This window comes from Sus scrofa, chromosome 5 (assembly GCF_054392235.1).
Source record: "Sus scrofa isolate SSC_HxYL_T2T_F1_AM1 chromosome 5, Sscrofa_HxYL_maternal_Yorkshire_Landrace_v2.0, whole genome shotgun sequence".
NCBI classification, from domain to species: domain Eukaryota; kingdom Metazoa; phylum Chordata; class Mammalia; order Artiodactyla; family Suidae; genus Sus; species Sus scrofa.
In genome coordinates this window covers 84,292,150-84,312,101 of record NC_139387.1, presented here as the reverse complement: position 1 = coordinate 84,312,101, position 19,952 = coordinate 84,292,150, and the positions used below count along the sequence as shown (strand labels likewise).

General features: G+C 40.9%; 1 long non-coding RNA gene across 3 annotated transcripts in view; it reads right to left on the bottom strand.

Annotated features, from left to right (window-relative positions):
- The window catches only part of LOC106510390 (uncharacterized), a 322,787-nt gene that overhangs the window by 163,034 nt on the left and 139,801 nt on the right, over positions 1–19,952 (bottom strand). The gene's annotated exons all lie outside the window — the stretch shown is intronic.

Genomic DNA, 19,952 nt, shown 5'->3' with positions numbered 1-19,952 from the left:
GAATATGGGGCTGGGAGGTAGAGGAGAGGAGAAAGGAAAACTCAGAACAAGAAAAACATCATCAGAAATTTTAAATTGCAACTAGAGATTCTCATACTAAGTGAAGTGAATCAGAAAGAGAAAGACAAATACCATATGATATCACGTACATGTGGAATCTAAAATATGGCACATATAAACCTATCTACAAAAGAGAAAGAGACTCACAGGCATGGAGAAAAGACTTGTGGTTACCAAGGGGATGGGGAGGGAGAAGGATGGATGGGGAGTTTGGGATTAGTAGATGCAAACTGTTACATTCAGAGTGGATAAGCAACGAGGTCCTGCTGTATAGCCCAGGGAACTATATCCAGTCTTTTGGGATAGACCATGATGGAAGGTAATAGAAGAAAAGGAATGTGTATATATACATATATATACATATGTATACACATACACACACACAGACACACACACACATCCATATATGACTGGGTCGCTTTGCTATACAGCAGAAATTGGCACAACATTAAATCAACTATAATTTTTAAAAATTGAAAATAAAAAATTTTAAATACTATAAACAAACAAAAAAAATCAATAGGAAGCTTGGAATATAATGAAGAAATTCCCCAGAGAGTAGAATAAAAAGACAAAAAAAAAAGGACAATTGAAAGAAAAACGAATGAAGAAAAATAAGCAAAGTCCGACATCTACCTAAAAGGAACGCTGGGAAGAAAATGAAAGGAAACAGGACAAGGCATGTGTGATATAAGAATAATTATATTTTTAGGTACATATAGTTTTTAAAACAGACTAGTTTTTAGAGCAGATTTAGCTTATAGCAAAACTGAGCACAAAGTAGGGAGTTTCCACATACCACCGCCACCCCCCGACACACACATCACAGTGGGACATGTGTTACACAATCAATGAACTGAAATTAACACATCATTATCACTCAGAATCCAGAGTTTACATTAGGGTTCACTCTTGGTATTGTATGTTCAATGGATTATGACAAAATAATAACCTGTATCCTCCGATATAGTTACCATACGGAGTATTATTCTATCTTCAAAAATCCTCTTTGTTTCACTAGTCATTCTTCCATCCTCCCTAGCTGATGGCAACCACTGACAGTTTTCTTATCACTCATAGTTTTCTTATCACTTCTTTCACTCAGTAATATGCATCTAAATTTCCTCCATGCTTTTCATTACCTGATAGTTCACTTCTTTTCAGTGCTGAATATTCCATTGTCTGGATATACCATAGTTTCCTTATCCATTCACCTACTTAAAGACATTTGTGGTTGTTTCCAAGTTTTGGCAATTATGTACAAAGGTACTATAAGCATTTGTGTGCAGGTTTTTGTATAAATATATGTTTTCAGCTCCTTGGGATACATACCAAGGAGTGTGAGCACTGGATCATGTGGTAAGAGTATGCTTACTTTTCTAAACAACTGCCAAACTATCTTCCAAAGTAGAGGTACCATTTTGCTTTCCCATCAGCAGCGAATGAGAGTTTCAGTTGCTCTACATCCTTGCCAGCATTTACTGTTGTCAGTGTTTTGGATTTAAGCTATTCTAACAGATGTCTATTGGTGTCTCATTGTTTTAATTTGCAGTTCTCTAAAGGAATGCGTTGAACATCTTTTATGCTTATCTGCCACCTATATACCTTCTTTGGTCAAGTTTTCTTTCATTTTTAAATCAGGTTGCTTGTTTTCTTTTTCTTTTTTTTAATTTATTTTTTATTGTTATTTCCCCCTACGCACTTTTTTTTCCCCTGAAAAACAAAAATCAAGTAGGAGCCATAACTCTTCCAGAGTTCAAGCAATATTACAAAGCCACAGTCATCAAGAATGTGTGGTAGTGGTATCAAAACAGACATACAGACCAATGGAAAAGAATAGAAAATGCAGAAATAAACCCTGATACCTATGGTCAATTAATTTTTGACAAAGGAGGCAAGAACATAAAATGGGGAAAAGACAGTTTATTCAGCAAGAATTGCTGGGAAACCTGGACAGCTGCATGCAAATCAATGAAACTAGAACACACCCTCACACCATGCACAAAAATAAACACAAAATGACTTAAAGGCTGCTTGTTTTCTTATTGTGCAGTTTTAAGAGTTCTTTGTATATTTTGGACAGCTGTCCTTTATCAGATATGTGTTTTGCAAATATTTTCTCCAAGTCTGTGGCTTGGGCTTCTCATTCTCTTAACAGTCTCTCCCAGAGCAGAAGTTTTTAATTTTTTTTTTTTTTTCTTTTTTGGCTGCCCCATGACATATGGAGTTCCTGGGCCAGAGATCAGACCTAGCAATACTGGATCCTTTAACACACAGTGCTGGGCCAGGGATCAAACCTATGTCCTTGGATACAGAGACACTGCCAATCCCATTGGTCCACAAGGAACTCCCAAAAGTTTTTAATTTTTAATGGAGTCCAGTTTATCATTTCTTTCATGGATTGTGCCTTTGGTATTATACCTGAAAAGCCATCATCTCCAACTATTTTTGCTCCATTGTATTGCCTTTGCTCCTTTGTCAAAAATCAGTTGACTATATTTATATGGGACTATTTCAGGGTTGTCTGTTTTGTACCATTGTTCTGATTGTTTATTCTTTTGTCAATGCCACACAGTTTGATTTCATTTTATAATAGTTTTATAATAAGTCTCGAAGTCAGGTACTGCCAGTCCTACAGCTTTGTGCTTCTCCAATATTCTCCACATAAATTTTAGAATCGGTTTGTTGATAAGCACAAAATAACTAGCCCGGAGTGTGACGGAGGTGTTGAATCTATAGATCAAGAGAGAAGAACTAACATCTGGACAATATTTTCTTCCTACCTATGATTGTGAACTATCTTTCCACTTATTTATTTCTTTGATTTTCTTTCATCAGAGTTTTGTAGTTTTCCTCATATATATCTTCTATATATTTTGTTAAGTTTATACATAAGTATTTCATTCTTTTGGGTGCTAATGTAAATGGTATTGTCTTTTCAATCTCAAGTTCCACTTGTTCATTGCTGGTATACAGGGAAGACATTGACTTTTGCGTACTAAACCTTTATCCTGTAACTTTTGTGCATTAACTTTGTGTTCTTTGTAACTTGCAATTCACTTATCCCAGGAGTGGTGTTGTTGATTCTTTCAGAAATTCCACTTAAATGATCATGTCATCTGAAAACAAAGCCAGTTCAATTTCTTCACTCCCTATCAGTGTACCTTTTATTCCTTTTCCTTTTCTTTGTTTCCTTGTCTTGTTGCATTAGCTAGGACTTCCAGTACAGTGTTAAAAAGCAGTGGTGAGAGGAAACATCCTTGCCTTGTTCCTGATTTAATGGAAAACTTCTAGTGGCTTACTACTAAGTATGCTATTAGTTATAAATTTTTGTAGCTGTTCTTTATCAAGTTGGGGAGATTCCTCTCTATTCAAAGTTTGCTGAGTTTTTATGATGACTGGGTGTTGGATTTTATCAAATGTTTTTTATGCATCTATTGATATGGTCATGAGATTTTTCTTCTTTAGCCAGGTGATGTGAGGGATTACACTAATTGGTTTTCCAAATGTTGAACCAGCCTTTCTTACTTGAGATAAATCCCACTTGGTCTTATTGTATAATTCCCTTTACATATTGTTGAATTTTATTTGCTAATATTTTTTGAGAATTTTAGTATGTACATTCATGAAGGATATTGGTCTGTAGTTTTCTTCTGGTGTCTTTGTCTGGGTTTGTTGCTAGAGCAATGCTGTCCTTATAAGATAAGCTAGAAAGTATCCCTCTGCTTCTATCTTCTGGAAGAGATGGTGGAGAATTTATATAATTTCCTCCTTAAATGTTTGATAGGGTTCACCAGTGAATCCATTTGGGCTGGAGGCACTCTACTTTGGAAAGCTAATGATTATTGATTCAATTTCTTTAGTAGATATACTTCTATTCATGTTGGTTTTTTTCTTGTGGGTCTTTTGACAGATTGAGTCTTTCAAGGAATTAGTCTATTTTGTCTAGGCTATCAAATTGGTAGGTATCAAGTTGTTCATAATATTCTTTTATTATTCTTTTAGGGTCCATGGGATCTGAATGTAGCCATGTCCCTTCTTTTATTTCTGATATGAGCAATTTGCATCTATTTTCCCCCTCAGTTTGCTTGTCAATTGTATTGATCATTTTAAAGAATTAGTTTTTCATTTCATGGACTTTCTTTTAATGTCTTACTTTTAATTCCATTGATTTCTGCTCTAAATTTCATTATTTATTTTCTTCTGCTTACTTTGAATTTAATTTGCTTTTTTTTTTTTTAGTTTTCTAGAAACTTAGATTATTGATTTTAGAACAGTCTTACTTTGTAATATATGTCTTCAATACTATGAACTTCCCCCCAGTCACTGCTTTCACTGCATCCCACAAATTTTGACAAACTGTATTTTCACTTATATTTATTTATCTTGAAATGTCTCCTTTGACCTACATGTTATTTGGAAGCATATTGTTTAATCTCCAAGTATTTGGGGATTTTCCAGATATCTTCCCACTGTTGGGTTCCAGTGTATTGTGATTCGAGAGCAGACACTGTATATCTTCTATTCTTTTAAATTTGTTAAAGTGTGCATTATGGCCCAGAAGTGGTCTCTCTTGGTGAATGTTCCATATGAGCTGGAGAAGAATGTGTAGTTTGCTGTTGTTGAATGGAATAGTCTATAAATGTATTCTATCCAGCTGATTAATGGTGCTGTTGAGTTCAGCAATATCCTTACTGATTTTCTGCCTGCTGGGTCTGTCCATTTCTAACAGAGGAGTGTTAAAGTCTCCAACTATGATAATGGATTCATCTATTTCTCCTTACGGTTCTATCATTTGTGCCCACATATTTTGACTCTTTAGTTAGCCACATATACACTGAGGATTGTTACATCTTCTTGGAGAATTTATCCTTTTATAGGTATAGTATCTGAAATTAACATGACAATTGTCCTAAAGCCCAACCCACAAGGGCTGCAATGTCCCTTATTATTCTTGGAGAAAAACTGTTTTCAGACATTGCTTTCTGTACCAATACCATTTGCTGGTTCATTTGCTGGTCTGCTGATCAACTGCTTTTGCTGGAAAGCTCAGTTCTTCCTGCTCCCTCTAGGCACATACAAGGACTTTGTTATTGAACCCAACATCAAAACCAAACCTCTGGTATTGCAAATTCAGATGACTCCTCCACTCAAGACCTCCTGTCTTTTCAACAAAGGGGCTGACCCTTTCTTTCAGAGCTCCCCCAGTTTTCTAAGCCACAGAGCAGCTCTTAATTTTTTTTATTTTTTTAATTATAGTTGATTACAGTGTTGCATCAATTTCTGCTGTACAGTAAAGTGATCCAGTCATATATATTATATGTGTGTGTGTGTATACATTCTATTTCTCATATGATCTTCCATCACGGTCCATCACAAGTGATTGGATATATACCTCCCTGTGCTATACAGCAGGACCTCATTGCTCATCCATTCTAAATGTAATAGTTTGCATCTACTAAGCCCAAACTCCCAGTACATCCCACCCCCTCTCCCTCCCTCTTGGCAAAGGGGCTTTCAGAGCTCCCCCAATGTCCTAAGCCACAGAGCAGCTCTCAATTTTGAATCCATCCCGGTTTTAAGTGCTTATAAACATACTAGACCAAAATAGAAAAAGGGTGGCAAATAGGTTTCTTCTCATTTCCAAAGCCAATTAATTAGTAGATCCCACCGGAGCACCATGTTGAAAGACTCCATCTAGGCTCTGAGACTCTGTCTAGGCTCACTGGGAAAGAGGGTGATGCTTAGCTAGCAATGTCTAGGACAGTGTCTCCTGTCCAGGACAGGAGAGAAGCAGCACACCTAACAGGAACATGCCGTCCCTCAAGGGATTGCTCAAGCTCTCCAACAACTGCCTCGTGATCGCTCAGGTTCATAAGGAACATGTTAGCAAAGTGAAATAAAAGGAGCCTGGGTACTCTGTGTCACCAACTTCTTTTCAACTTTCACTTTTAATCCCCAGGTAATTAATACAAATGTAATTCAAATACCCTCCTCCTCCCAGGATGACTCAAAAGGCTCTTCTACAGATGAAGGTCATTGCCACACTCCAAGAAGACACAGGCCTGACTGCACTTGACTGCAGGAATGACAACAGCCCCCTGAGTCAGCTGCAGAGCATGCTGCAAGTGAAGGAGGGTAATCAGCCCGGCACTTTAGGACGTGGTTATGACACTAAGCAGAGTGAGCTCCACAGCCCTGCCCCCTTGTATAATCAGTCTCACCAAGTTCAGCAGGAGGAAACAGAACTGGTATGAAAGGCTGACCAACCTGGCTTCTCCTCCAGGCCCTTTCACTTACTGAACGACTCATGACGTGCTCACAGGCGAGAAGAGGTGATTTTGTGAAGCTGTGGATGCTCCCCAAATTAATCTATCAATTCCAAATCAAAATCCCAACAGAGCTTTGACAAACTGACTCTAAAATAAATACAGAGCAGCAAAAGACCAATAACTGACAAAATTTTTTGAAGGAAGTCAAGATATAGGGTTGGTGTTGAGTTCCCTCAAGGCTCTGGGGGTTAAGGATCTGGTGTTGTCACTGCTATGGCTCAGGTCACTGCCATGGAGCATGTCCAGTCCCTGACCTGGGAACTTCTATTTGCAGTGGTTACAAGAAGGACATTAAGTAAACACCAAGGAAATCTATATAAACAATGAACTTCGGCTCATCAAAAAAATATATTAATAAAAAGAGAGAAAAAATGCTATAACTAGTGGGAGGAGGGGAAATAAATTTGGAATTTATAATAAATTCCAAATGGATAGAAGATCTATTGAAGAAAGTAAAACTTCAAAAATTTTAGAAGAAAACATAAGGGACTATCTTTATGATCTTGGGGAAAGGACCTCTTGTGTCTTTAAGACACAAAACCACAAACCACACAGTAAAAGATTCATAATATGATTACACTAAAATAGAAAAGTTCTAAATATAAACAGACACTATAAACGTAAAAAGGCAAACCCCAGACTGAAAGAAGACATTTACAAACCATAAAAATGACAACTGATTTCTATCTAAATAAATAAAATACTCTTATAAACCAAGGGGGGAAAATGATTTAGAAGAAAACTGAATTGAAAAAAGGACAAAGGGTATGAATAAGCAAATTTAAAAGGCAAAAAAATATATGAACTATCCATCAGGGAAATGCAAGTTAAAACCCGACCTCCTCCAGATTAGAAAAAGTTTAAAAATCTGACAGTTCTTGGAGTTCCTGCTAGGGCACAGCGGAATCACTGCTGTCTCTGGAACCTAGGACACAGGTGCTATTTATGGCCCAGAACAGTAGGTTAGGGATCCAGCATTGCAAAAAAATATATATGCTAAAATAAAACTCTGATAGTTCCAAGTGACGACAGAGATGTGGAGACATGACTCTTAGAGTCTATTGAGAAGGAACTTAAATTTGTGTAACCTCTATGGAAAGTGTAGCAAACACACAGAAGTTACACTTCTAAATATAAACTCCTGAAAGAAGTGATTTTCCAACTATGGGTCTCAACCTGTGTGAAGTCAAGTTGGTAGATTTCAAGCAACAGTTTTGGGGTTTGTTCATTTGTTTTTAGGGCCAAACCTGCAGCATATGGAGGTCCCCAGGCTAGGGGTCAAATCAGAGCTGTAGCTGCCAGCCTGCCTACGCCACAGCCACAGAAATGCGGGATCTGAGCCACATCTGTGACCTACACCACAGCTCATGGCGATGCCGGATCCTTAACCCACCAAGCGAGGCCAGGGATCAAACCTTCCTACATCCTCACGGACACTAGTCAGAGTCATTCCAACTCAGCCAGGGATCAAACCTTCCTACATCCTCATGGACACTAGTCAGAGTCATTCCCACTCAGCCACGATGGGAACTCCTCAACCAACAATTCTGTTATAAAATAAGGCAAAATAAAAAGAACAGACAATGTCACAGTGCACTGCAAATAGTAAAAGTAAGTATAATTTTGTGAAACTTTTTTTCAAGTTATATTCAGGTGGGCATGTGTTCACACATGTATGTATGGGTTTTCTGGGCACAATATACAGAATTTGCTTCTTATTGGCAATCATGGTCAAAAATGTCTGAAAGACATGGCTTAGAATAGCAGTCCTCAAATTATGGTCTGGAAACTTCTGAGGGTCCTAAGACACAGTGGATCCACATGATCAAAACAATTTTTATAATAATACTAAGTTACTATTTGCACTTTTGGCTCTCATTTTCTCACAAGTGTGCAGTGGAGTTTTCCAGAGGATATATGATGTGTAACATCACAACCAAGGAAATGCAGAAGCAGATAGGAGAATTCGGCTCCTTCTATTAAAGAGATTTACAAAAATCTAAAGCAATTCCAGGAGTTCCCACCATGGCGCAGTGGGTGAAGAATCCGACTGCAGCAGCTGTGGCTTGGATTCAGTCCCTGGCCTGGGAACTTCCACATGGTGGGTGCCACTATAAATAAATAAATAAATAAATAATAAAGCAATACCACTTCTCTCACTAACTTTTAAAATTTAGAGGTTTGGGAGTTCCCGTTGTGGCTCACTAGAAACGAATCTGACTAGCATCCATGAGGACACAGGTTCGATCCCTGGCCTCATTTAGTGGATTAAAGGATCCAGTGTTGCCGTGAGCTATGGTGTAAGTCGCAGATGTGGCTCAGATCTGGCATTGCTATGGCTGTGACGTAGATCGGTGGCTATAGTTCCAATTTGACCCCTAGTCTGGGAATCTCCATATGCCACGGGTGCAGCCCTAAAAAAGACAGAAATAAAATAACAAATATAAAATAAAATAAAATTAGAGGTTTGGAGAGAGTGAGAAGGACTGGGAGTTTGGGGTTAGTAGATGAAAACTCTGACATTTAGAATGGATAGACAATGACAATGGATAAACATGGGGAACTATACCTAATCTCTTGTGATAGACCATGATGGAAAATAATATAAGAAAGAGAATATATTACTGGGTCCATTTGCCATACAGCAGAAATTGGCACAACAGTGAAAATCAACTATATTTTAATTTTAAAAATAGCAAAAATTTAGATGTTTGGATTTAATACATGCACACTATTATATATAAAATAGATAAACAACAAGGACCTACTGTATAGTACTGGGAACTATACTCACTGTCCTGTAATAACTTACACTGGAAAAGAATCTGAAAAAGAATCCATGTGTGTGTGTTTAACTGAATCACTTTGCTGTATACTTGGAACTAACACAACACTGTAAACTTTTTATTTAATTGAAATGACTATATTTCAATTAAATAAAAAATATCGTTAAAGTTGATCAGTTTCCATTTCTAATATAAGCACTAATAGACATAATTCACACAAAGAAAGATCTTTGGGTTCCTCAACAACTTTTAGAAGTATAAAAGGGTCCCCAAATCAAAAAGTTTAAGAAATGCAAGCTCAGAAACTGTCTCCCACATGTTCCCAAAAGAACACTGATGAGAATATTCACTGGCACATGGTAACAGCAAAGGAAGGGGGAGGAAGGAAGGAAAGGAAGAAGGAAAAAAGGACAGAAGGAAAGAAAGAGAGAAAAACAGAAATAAACTAAATATCCATCAACAGGAAAATGGATAAATTAATTAATTTTGTCATAGTCATTGAAGACTATACAAACTTGAAAATGAACTAGAGCTACATCTAACTCACAAATGCAGTACTGAGAGAAAAAGCAAGTTTCAGGAGGATACATGCAAGTATGATGCCATCTATATAAAGTTTTAAAAACATGTTTTCCATGCATATATACAAATAAGAACAAACAATAAAAGCATTAAGGCCTGCAGGGGAAAACAAACACCTTATTCAAGACGGTAATTCACTGGAGCCAAGGTGATATGAGGGTAGTAGGTTGGAAGTGGAATGGGATTAGGAGGAGATTCAACAAGGGTTTTCAGCCCCATCTGTGAAGTTTTGTTTCTTAAGCTAATAGTATGTACATGGATATCATACTCTCTATATTGTGTTTCTTAACTTTTTCAAAAAGGAATTGAATTTGGGTGCTATACAACGGCACCCCCACTCCACTTTACTTATAACTTTATTTAGCTTTAAATTATCCACCTATGAAAACCAAAGACCTATAGGAGCAATGGCAAAAGGAAAAGGGAACTAGCATCTGTGTATCTACCTGTGTGTACCATCTCTTCAGTGGGTATTACTTTTTTTCTTATTTAATCTTTACAACAGAATCATGATGTACTGGTGAATGTTCAAGACATTTTCCATTGACAGATGAATGGATTAAGAAGCTGTGATACATATATACAATGGAATACTATTCAGCCATAAAAAAGAATTAAAGAATGCCATTCACAGCAACATGAATGCAACTAAAGAGTCTCATACTAAGTGAAGTAAGTCAGAAAGACAAATACCATGTGACATCACATAGATGGAATCTAAAATATGGCACAAATGAACCTATCTACAAAATAGAAAAGAACTCACACACATACATGACAGTCTTGTGGTTGCCAAGAGGGAAGGGGGAGGAAATGGGATGGACTGAGAGTTTGGGATTGGAAGATGCAAACCATTCCATTTAGAATGGATAAACAATGAGGTCCTACTGTATAGGACAGGGAACTATGTCTAGTCTCTTGGGATAGAACATGATGGAAGATAATATGAGAAAAAGAATGCATATATATATTTATGACTGGGTTACTATGCTGTACGGCAGAAACTGGCACAGCAACTATACTTTTAAAAATCAAAAAAAAAAAAAAAGAAAAGAAATTCAGCTAGCTTATCAGTACCTAAGATTAAGATATCAAGTGTCACCAGATATTGGTTGTTTTTTGAAAAGTGAGTAAAATTATTCAAATCTACAAAAAAAATCAGTTGTGTAGGATTTGCTGATATAAGAGTGATATAAGAGTGATACAAGACATCACTCTTTATGAAAACTTAAAGTCCCAAACTCTCCTCACTTACTGTATTCCTAATGGGGAGATTTCTCTGCTACGGAAACCCTCGCAGAGAAGATAGACAAATAAGTAAGATGGGGTTTTTCCCACTGGATCAGCAGGACACAGAAATGTCTCTAGAAATCTTTCTTCATATAATTTTCCCATAAAAATGTTAAATAACCCAAAGAGAAACTTCACTTTTCAGAAGTCCACATGTGAATCAGTTCCTGACCTATAATATTTGATTTACCTGTGTCCATAGGATCAGCTGTTAGTATTGCTGCTCCAGGGAGGGATAGAGCCAGGGCCAGGGGTGGGGGAGGGTGCCTGTCAGCTGTTGCTTGTGGCACTGCCCCTGTGCCTACCCAGAACTTATGGAAGAAATGTAGTCCTAGAATACTAGTCACCTGAACGTTGATGAAGACAAGTACATAGCTCCTTAGCTTTGTCAAAGATGCCCAAGAGATGCCCCTTCATCTTCCTTTTGACTCCACAGAATGTTAATTTCAAGTCTTCTGGAAAGCGGGTATCTTGGAAAGGATAGATGGATTTTTTCCCTCTTTTTCTAGGCACCATCCAACCAACCTTTATTTTTTCCCCACCAGAGGGGTCCTCAAGACCAAGTCTGTCTTTGACTCCCTCTACTCAGCCAACCCAGATGAGCTGAACTTGTCGTTTAGTGAATCTGTTCGGTCCAAATCCTTGACTGTGGCCAACCATCCTTCACCTCCTCTTCTATTCTAGCTGATTTGATTTCTTTCTTTTTCCCTTCATCAAGCTCCCAAAGCAAAGCCCATTTCCTGTATTATCATTTGCACCCACTTTATGATTTATAGAGTGGAATTCCCACTCATTCTCCTTAACCTGCCCCCTGCCACCTGTTTCAATGTGGAGAAGTGGCAGATGATAATAGGATGTCCATCTTGGCATCAGACGGACCTGGGCTCTGACTCCAGCTGGGCCACTGTACGGACTGGATAAGTTATTTTATCTCTCTGAGGTTTGGCCTCTTTGTATGTACAACAGATGCCTCAATAACTACTTTGGGAAGAAAAAATGAATGCAAAATGCCTGATACGTAATCGATGCTAAATAGAACTTACTATTATTGTTCCTTTAAGGATTACCATTTTAATCTGCCAAGGATGCTTTTCTCTGGACTGCCCCCTCACCACATTCCCGATCATCACCCTCTGCCTTCTCTGTCAGGGGCAACAGGGCAGCAGTTCACCACCCAAATTGCTGTTTCTCTTGGCCAAGGCCATTTGGTTCCCGAAGGGAGCTTTTTTCCTTCCCACACATTTGCCCCCGGGTCACATTATTTGTTAAACAGCAATTATAATTAAATGAGCCTGGGAGACTTTCACATAATCAAGGTAACAACTTTTCAGACCAAAGTGAAAATGTACACGACTGGCAGTGAGGTCTTCAGATGATAGATCTGTCCTTTCGAGGGCCAGGCCCAGTCCCAGGTATTCCCATAGCAACAGACTTTCTCCTCTCATGGTTTTGTTTTGTCTTTTTAGGGCCACACCCAGGGCATATGGAAGTTCCCAGGCTAGGGGTCAAATCAGAGCTGTAGCTGCCTGTTTATGCCACAGCCACAGCAATTCAGGATCTGAGCCACATCTGCAACCTACACTGCGGCTTGAAGCAATGCTGGATCCTTAACCCACTGAGCGAGGCCAGAGATCGAACCTGCATCCTCATGGACACTATGTCAGATTTTTAACCCACTGAGCCAAAACGGGAACTCCTCCTCTCACATTTTAACCACAGCTCCAGACCATCCCTCTGTAGGGAGAACGTGGAAAACTCCTGTCTGTCCCAGGACTTGCAAAGTTGAGGAAGCTCATCCTTACTAACCCGCTGCCCTGGCCCAGGTCTCCAGAGAACTCAGTCCCCACCCCCACTGCCCCTCCCCTGGGGGTTGGGGTAGGGGATCGAACAGCTGTGGGCTTGGGTGAGTGCTCCTCAGATCCATGCCCCCTCCTTCAACCGAACAGAGAGGAAAACTCCTGGGGCTCTAGGCCAGAGGAATTTAAAAGCCTTCTCTCTGTTGGGCAAGCCATTGCCCTGAGCTAGAAGGACCTGCCCCATCTGCTTCCCTCAGCCTCCCTGAGAAGTCACTGTCCCTCAAAAATCTGAGCCCCTCTGATTCAGCCCACTGGCCACCCCAGCCTCCTCTCCCTCCTCCCCCACCTTCCCAGTCTCATGTGCTCTTCCTTCGGCATAAAAAAACCCAGCCTCACCCTTCCCTTTTAACCTCCAGCCCTGAAGGGCACTAAGGAATTCCCTTGACCCCAGCCACTTTTGAGGAGAGGGCAAAAGTGACCACCAATTCTCAGGCTTCATCATTAAAACTCAATGAGCAGAGCCTCGAGCAGTTCTGTTGTCAACTCTCAGGTAGACTCTACTAGATATTCCTGCCCTTTGCTGGAAAACCTGTCCCACCCATTTTGGCCTGAAAGAGGCAGCTCTAACCTCCCACGTGACCCTCACTACACAGGGCCACAAGTGATTGGATCATGGATAAACTGTGGATCAAAGAGGAGCCACCTCTTGGTGGCCAGTGGCTGGCAAGTCATGTGATCGGGCTCAAAGAGATACGCTGGACCAATCAGATTTCTCTTCTAAACTGTGTGTCAAGAGACACACAAGCCTGCTGCTATCGGTGGTGGCTGGGAGGGCGCTGGGGCCACATGCAAGATGAGTAGGCAGAGGGATCTACAAAGACAGAGGAGGAGGGGGCAAAGTACAGACAGAGCAGAGCTGGGAAAGCCACATGGAAACTGAGAGCCAAGGTGAGTTATCCCACTGGAGGCTCCCAACTCCAAACTTGACTCAGTCCTTCATCTTTATGAGATTCTCCCATAAACTTTCCCTCAAGATCCCCTGACTGGAGCTAACTGGAACAAGGTTTTGTTTCTTTGCAACCAAAAGAATCTCGATGGAAACAGAGTTTCCCCAAGTAGATGCCTATGTCTAAAAACTTCTTCCAGACATGCTGCATTGTAGTTTGAGTCTCCTGTTAGTTTGCCTGTGATAATAAACATGGCTATCACTTACTGAACTTTCTTTGGTGTCAGGCAGGGTGTTAAGAGCCTTACACATATCATTTTGTTTCCTCTTGGAAATGTACAGCCTTGGATGTGCTATTATTATCCCTGTTTTTCATGTAAGAACACTGAGACTTAGGTTAAGTAAAATTGCCCAAGGCCATTCCCTTTCCAAGTGACAGACCCAGCATCAATGTCTAGTTGGTATGATTCCAAGTCTGTATTCCCAGGATGTTGTCCATCCATCCCCAGGATGTTGTCTCCACGTAATGGACGAGGCAGGAAGAACCCACATCACTACTACCTGCAGACGTGTGGTTACAAGTCTCCAGAGGCTCTCTTGGGAAGGGCCAGCATCCCAGTGCTACAAAGCAACACGGATGCTCGGGAGGAACTGAGAATTATGGAGACGGTCACAGATGCTGCTGACACTCCTGGTGTCCCATGGATGGATCCCAAAGGATTTCTGAAATATACAAGCCCCAGCCCCTGCCCCCTGCAGGTTTTCAAAAGGAAATGTGGAATGAAAAGCATGCTAGGAAAGGAGGCTCTGTCTGCAAAATTACCTACAGCACTGACGGAATTTTGAGGAACAATTTACAAATATATTGACTAAAAGATCAATTTGATTTTTTAAAAATCCTCCTCCAGTTCACTGCTTTATTAACCCTAAACATCATTTAAAATCAGCAGTCTCTAAAATAAATTCCTGGGGATAATTTTCATTGTGAGGCCTCTATTTCATTGACACGTGACCCGTGAAATCTGTTCATTTGTGTAGAAAGAGATAACAATAACTGCAGGTTGGAGTTCCTGTTGAGGCTCAGTGGGCTAAGAACCTGACATAGTGTCCATGAGGATGCAGGTTCAATCCCTGGCCTTGCTCAGTGGGTTAAGGATCTGTATTGCCATAAACTGCAGTGTAGGTCACAGATGGGGCTCCAATCTGGTGGTGTTGAAACTGTGGCATACGCCAACTGCTGCAGCTCCAATTGGACCCCTAGCCTGGGAATCTCCATATGCCATGGGTGAGACCCTAAAATAATAATAATAATAATAATAATAATAATAATAATAATAATAATAATAATGGCAGGTTGACACTTTAATGAAGTATAGATAGTAGCATAATATTTACTAAGATACTCAAGCCCCAGTTCTGATCAACCACTCTTGCTAGTTCCTCCCAAGTATATTCTAGGGTAGGAGAAATGGCATTGAATAAGGATGTTTTATTCAAAAACACATTCACTTTTCAGAGCAGTTAAATGACTGCTATTGGGGGTCAGTGCCTAAGGAGAACACTCTGAAGGCAGGAAGGCAAAGATAAAGGCAGATAGTAATTAAATGTGCCCAAGACGTTGTTGTTTTTTTAACAAGAACTGTAATTACAGGGCTCCTAAAGATGTGAAGTATATAGTTAAGGTTTCGTCAGCACTTTTATTGTAATACTTAGTGAGATTAGTCATTTCAGTTGTTCCCTCTCCATGCCAAAAATGGAAGACAGCTGTTTTGTGCTCTACGAGCTGTTTTTTAAAGGATAGTTCCCTCTGTTTGTCGTGTATTTTGCCACCAGGGAAACGAATTTTAAAGCTTTTGCACCATCAAAATGAAGTGAGTAGGAATGATTGCTTTAGCTATGATGTCTGGATAATGACCCGAAGCTTTAACGTGTAGGAAAGCCACACAGGGACAAGGCACAATATCTGGGTGCACAAATAGTCCCATTTCCATCTCTTCCTGTAAAGAAGTATTCCCATTGGCCTTGATCAGTCCCCAAACTTAGTCCCTGAGCTGGGGAGTTACTGCAGAAAGATTGAGCGACAGTGCTGTGAAGGCTGGTGACCCATGTCACAACCAGCCCATCTCCTACCAATAGAAAGCCAGCTTCTTGTCATTAGGCAGTGTCTCTTACTGAATCAAATCTAAATGCAGGGGTTGTGACTGGCTTGGATGAATTCATCTCTCAAAGCGCAATAAAACCCAAGACTGTGTTTCCAACAGTACATTAAACCTTTGGAGTCTAACATCCCCCCAAAGTTTGAAGCTTAATTAAATTTTAAACAAAGCCCAGGTTTATCATTTGTTCTTACTTCCAACTTGTCAAGTTTCTCTAAGGATGGTAAGATTTCTCTCTCTTCTATGAATGGTCTGAAGATTATCCTTCTTTTTATTCCAGAGGCATTCAGTTATGTTGTTACCCAATTCAATTGATAATCTAATCAAAATCCTAAGGTACTCCTTTGCAGAAAGGGCTAAAAAAATCCATTAATTGGCACTGCCTCTTTTTTGTTTGTTTTTACCATATGTTTCTTTGGAGTTTATGTTGTTGTCCTAAGACTCTGACTCTGAATACAGTTACACTCTAGTAAGATAAGACCTCAAGACATAAAACAATTAAGCAACCAACACAAATCACCCTACTAAAAGGTGTTGCTGGAGCAGAGAGAGATGGACAGTTTGGCTCTCCCCTTGGGAAGGACTCAGCAACCAGCTGCAAGGACCAGGGTGAGCAGACCGCCTCCAGTTGTGAGCCCCTTCAGCTTTTAGCCAAGGTCACACTCTTCTCAGGAGGCCCCCAGACATAACTGAGGAGGGCCGGAGTCCAGGACCTGGCCATGGAGTATTCCACTGCTCCGTAACTCTCCACGGGGCTGGCAGGCCCCCCCTTGATGGCCCCCATGCCCAGTCTTGCATCCCCTTCTTTTCCTCTCCCAGTGGGCGCTCCTCCATAAAGCTTGAGCAATCCTCACTGTGTCTCAGGGTCTGCTTTCCGGACATCCTCACCCCCAAGAATGTCAAAATATTAACAGAAATCAAGAAGGAGGTGGGACCAAGGCTCTGTGTGTGCCTTCAGGGAAGTGAGGGGTGTTGGAAAGGGTATTAAAGTGCCCCAGGGGAATTGTGATGATTGGTGACTTTTGGGTTCCACTGCCTGAAATGATACCTGCCCTTGGAAAGCCAAGGAGATTGGGAACCATAGAAGGAGAGACCTGGGTAGACCACTCTAGCGTAGGTCAAGGCCAAAGGGCACCCAGGAAGAAAAGAGCTGGCCCACCATCATCCCCCCACTGAGGAAAACCTTTCGGTCACGGAGAAGACGCCTATCTTGCATTCAGAAAAGGCCCGACTTGTATCCTAGATCTCTCTTTGATGACCTATGTGACACTGGACAGACGACTCCACCTCCCAGGACCTTCCTTGTTCATCGGGGATGATGGTGGCACTTACGTGGAATCCAGTAAAATAGGGCATGTGAAAGTGTTTTATTGGTAGAACACACCCATGAGAACTTAAGACATTACCCTGCCACCTCTCAAAGGCAAGCAGAAGCCCCAGAGCACCAACCCCGCTCCTTCTCCAGCCATACTGGCTAATGCTCATCCACACTGGGGGTCTCAGCTTCCCGCTTCCAGCATCGACACCCCAAATCTGAATGCTAATGCTGAAGACTGAGTGAGCAGATCCCTACCTTTTCAAGTGTGATCAGTTAGTCATTTTATTATCTTCTCCCTGGTGTATTTATAGTTCAATTTGGTGATCCTGGCACAAAATATACACTCCATAAATATTTGTTCAATTGAACTGATTTGATCCTTTATTTAGCCTATGCGTCTCTAACAGCTTTAACAGACGGATTTTCTTTATGATACTGTAACATCCTATTCTTTATGTCAGAGTGAATGATTTAGTCACTCTCTGTTAAATACCATGTTAGCTGCTCCCTTCACTAGAAGATAATGACTTGAATTCAGTGTCAACTTATCAAGGCTACATGAAAATGAACACTCAGGGACTATAGCTTATCTTTAGTGAATTTTATCCTTAAAAAGGTACTTCAAGCCCTAAGATATTTCTTTATTTCTTATCATGTCTAGTCTTAAAAATATTTGTCTTCTAGACATGATGGGGGGTGGCTGCAGATATTGCCTTTTGTCTTTTTTTGTCTTGCTCTTTCCTGTCCAGTATCCTTTCCTCCAGTTTCCTCCGATAATAACACTCCCTCTTTATAGAAAGAACCATTCTCCTTAGCTTCGGTGGAACTGCCAACCACAGGGCTCACGGTGAGCTCACCATCCAGATGGGCCACATTGTGGTACCCATCCCCTTGGGCTGGGTGACTGACACAACCCAAGCTGGGCAAATTCAAGTGATTTATGGATGGCTGCTAGAAGAATGTGAGGTCAAGATGGGGCTGGGGTAAGCTTAGAGTGATCAAAGATCAAACTCTTCCTTTGCCTCACCACATGGAGGTCTAGGTGAAGAAATGAGCTTAAATTCCAAAAAGGCAAGGCACAGAGAGGCAAGGAGAGGGAGAGACAGAAAGGGAGAGGAGGAGCAGAGGAGGATGAAGGAAGGGGACAAGAAGGAGGGGGGAGGGAAAGAGGAGGGGACAGGAGGGGGAGGGGAGGGTGGAGGAAGGAAGAAAGACGAAGGAGGGAAGGCGAGAAAGAGGAAGAAAGAGAAGTTTAGAGAGAAAGAGGTAGAGGGAGGGTTATTGAGAAGGAAGAAGAGAATGGGGGTGATACAGAGGAAAGGGAGGAGAAGAGAGGAGAAGAGATTGGAGAGAGAGAGGGGAGAGGAAAGAGTAGGAAAGAGAGGCCAGGATTACTGAGGGCAGGGAGTTCCCACTGTGGCTCAGCAGAATCCGACTAGTATCCATGAGGATGCGGGTTGGCTCCCTGGCTTGGCTCAGTGGGCTGGGGATCCAGCATTGCCATGAGCTGTGGTGTAGGAAGCAGATGAGGCTCGGATCTGTCATTGTTGTGGCTGTGGCAGAGGCCGTCAGCTACAGCTCTGATTCCACCCCTAGCCTGGGAACTTCCATAAGCCGCACTTGCAGCCCTAAAAAAAGCAAAAAGACTACTGACGGCAACTGCATAAATGTATTATAGACAAGGTGAAATGTTTCTGCATCCTCATGTTTACCTGCTAAACCCCTAAAGAACTTTGAGAAAGTTCTTTACCCTACAACATGGGCACACATCATCAGAGTCATTGTAAGATCATGACCTTGAAAACTGGAAACACTACACCAAACGGAACCACACACTGTTTTTCCTCCTTATGTAATTGAGATTCCTCAGTCAGATATGACCTCTTTGTAGCCCCTTCAGTGCCCTGGATATAGTAGATACTCAATAAATGTCTGTTAAGTTAACGTGGGATAGATGGACAGAATAGACGAACACGTTAAAATGTAGAGGCTCTCAAATTGCATAGACAAGGCTTAGCTACAGCTACGACCCCGTAGGAAAATAAGTAACACTTGTCTGTGGCTTTCTTAGCCTCCTCTTCGAGGACACTTTCATCCCTTTCCGGTGCCCGCCCTGCCCCCTACTGCATTTCCCACTCCCCGTCTAATAAAAGCGCTTTCAAAGGACAGTTCAACACTCCTGTAAAGGCCGGTGGAACTTAATGATCTGTTCCTCACAGGGCCCTTCTAAGGGCATTTTAAAAGGAGACAAAGGAAGCTTTAAAAATTTCCCCCCAAATCAATGTTTAATTCTGGAATTTCTGGCCTAAGTGAGGCAGTGCTGGAAGCATTTGAGATGATGGTACAGAAAGGCAGAGGCCTCCTGGGACTCCCTGTGGTTGTACAAGAGCTAATTCTGGGTGAGAGGGGTGCGAAGTCAGGGTTCAGATTCAGAATTCCTGAAATCCTGACCACTGGGCCCCAGAAGGAAACCCATCTGTTTGAGTCTGATTTCATTTATTTATGTTTTGCATTTTTCTTGTAGGAAAATACGTAGTTATTTTGGCCACGTTGTGCCCACTGAAATCACAGAATGTTTCCAACGCTTTTAATGTCCACCCTGAAAAGAACAAATTTATTACTATTCCACAACTCCAGAGCCTCTCAGAACGCATAAACAAAATATTTCTTATTAATAAGCTAACAC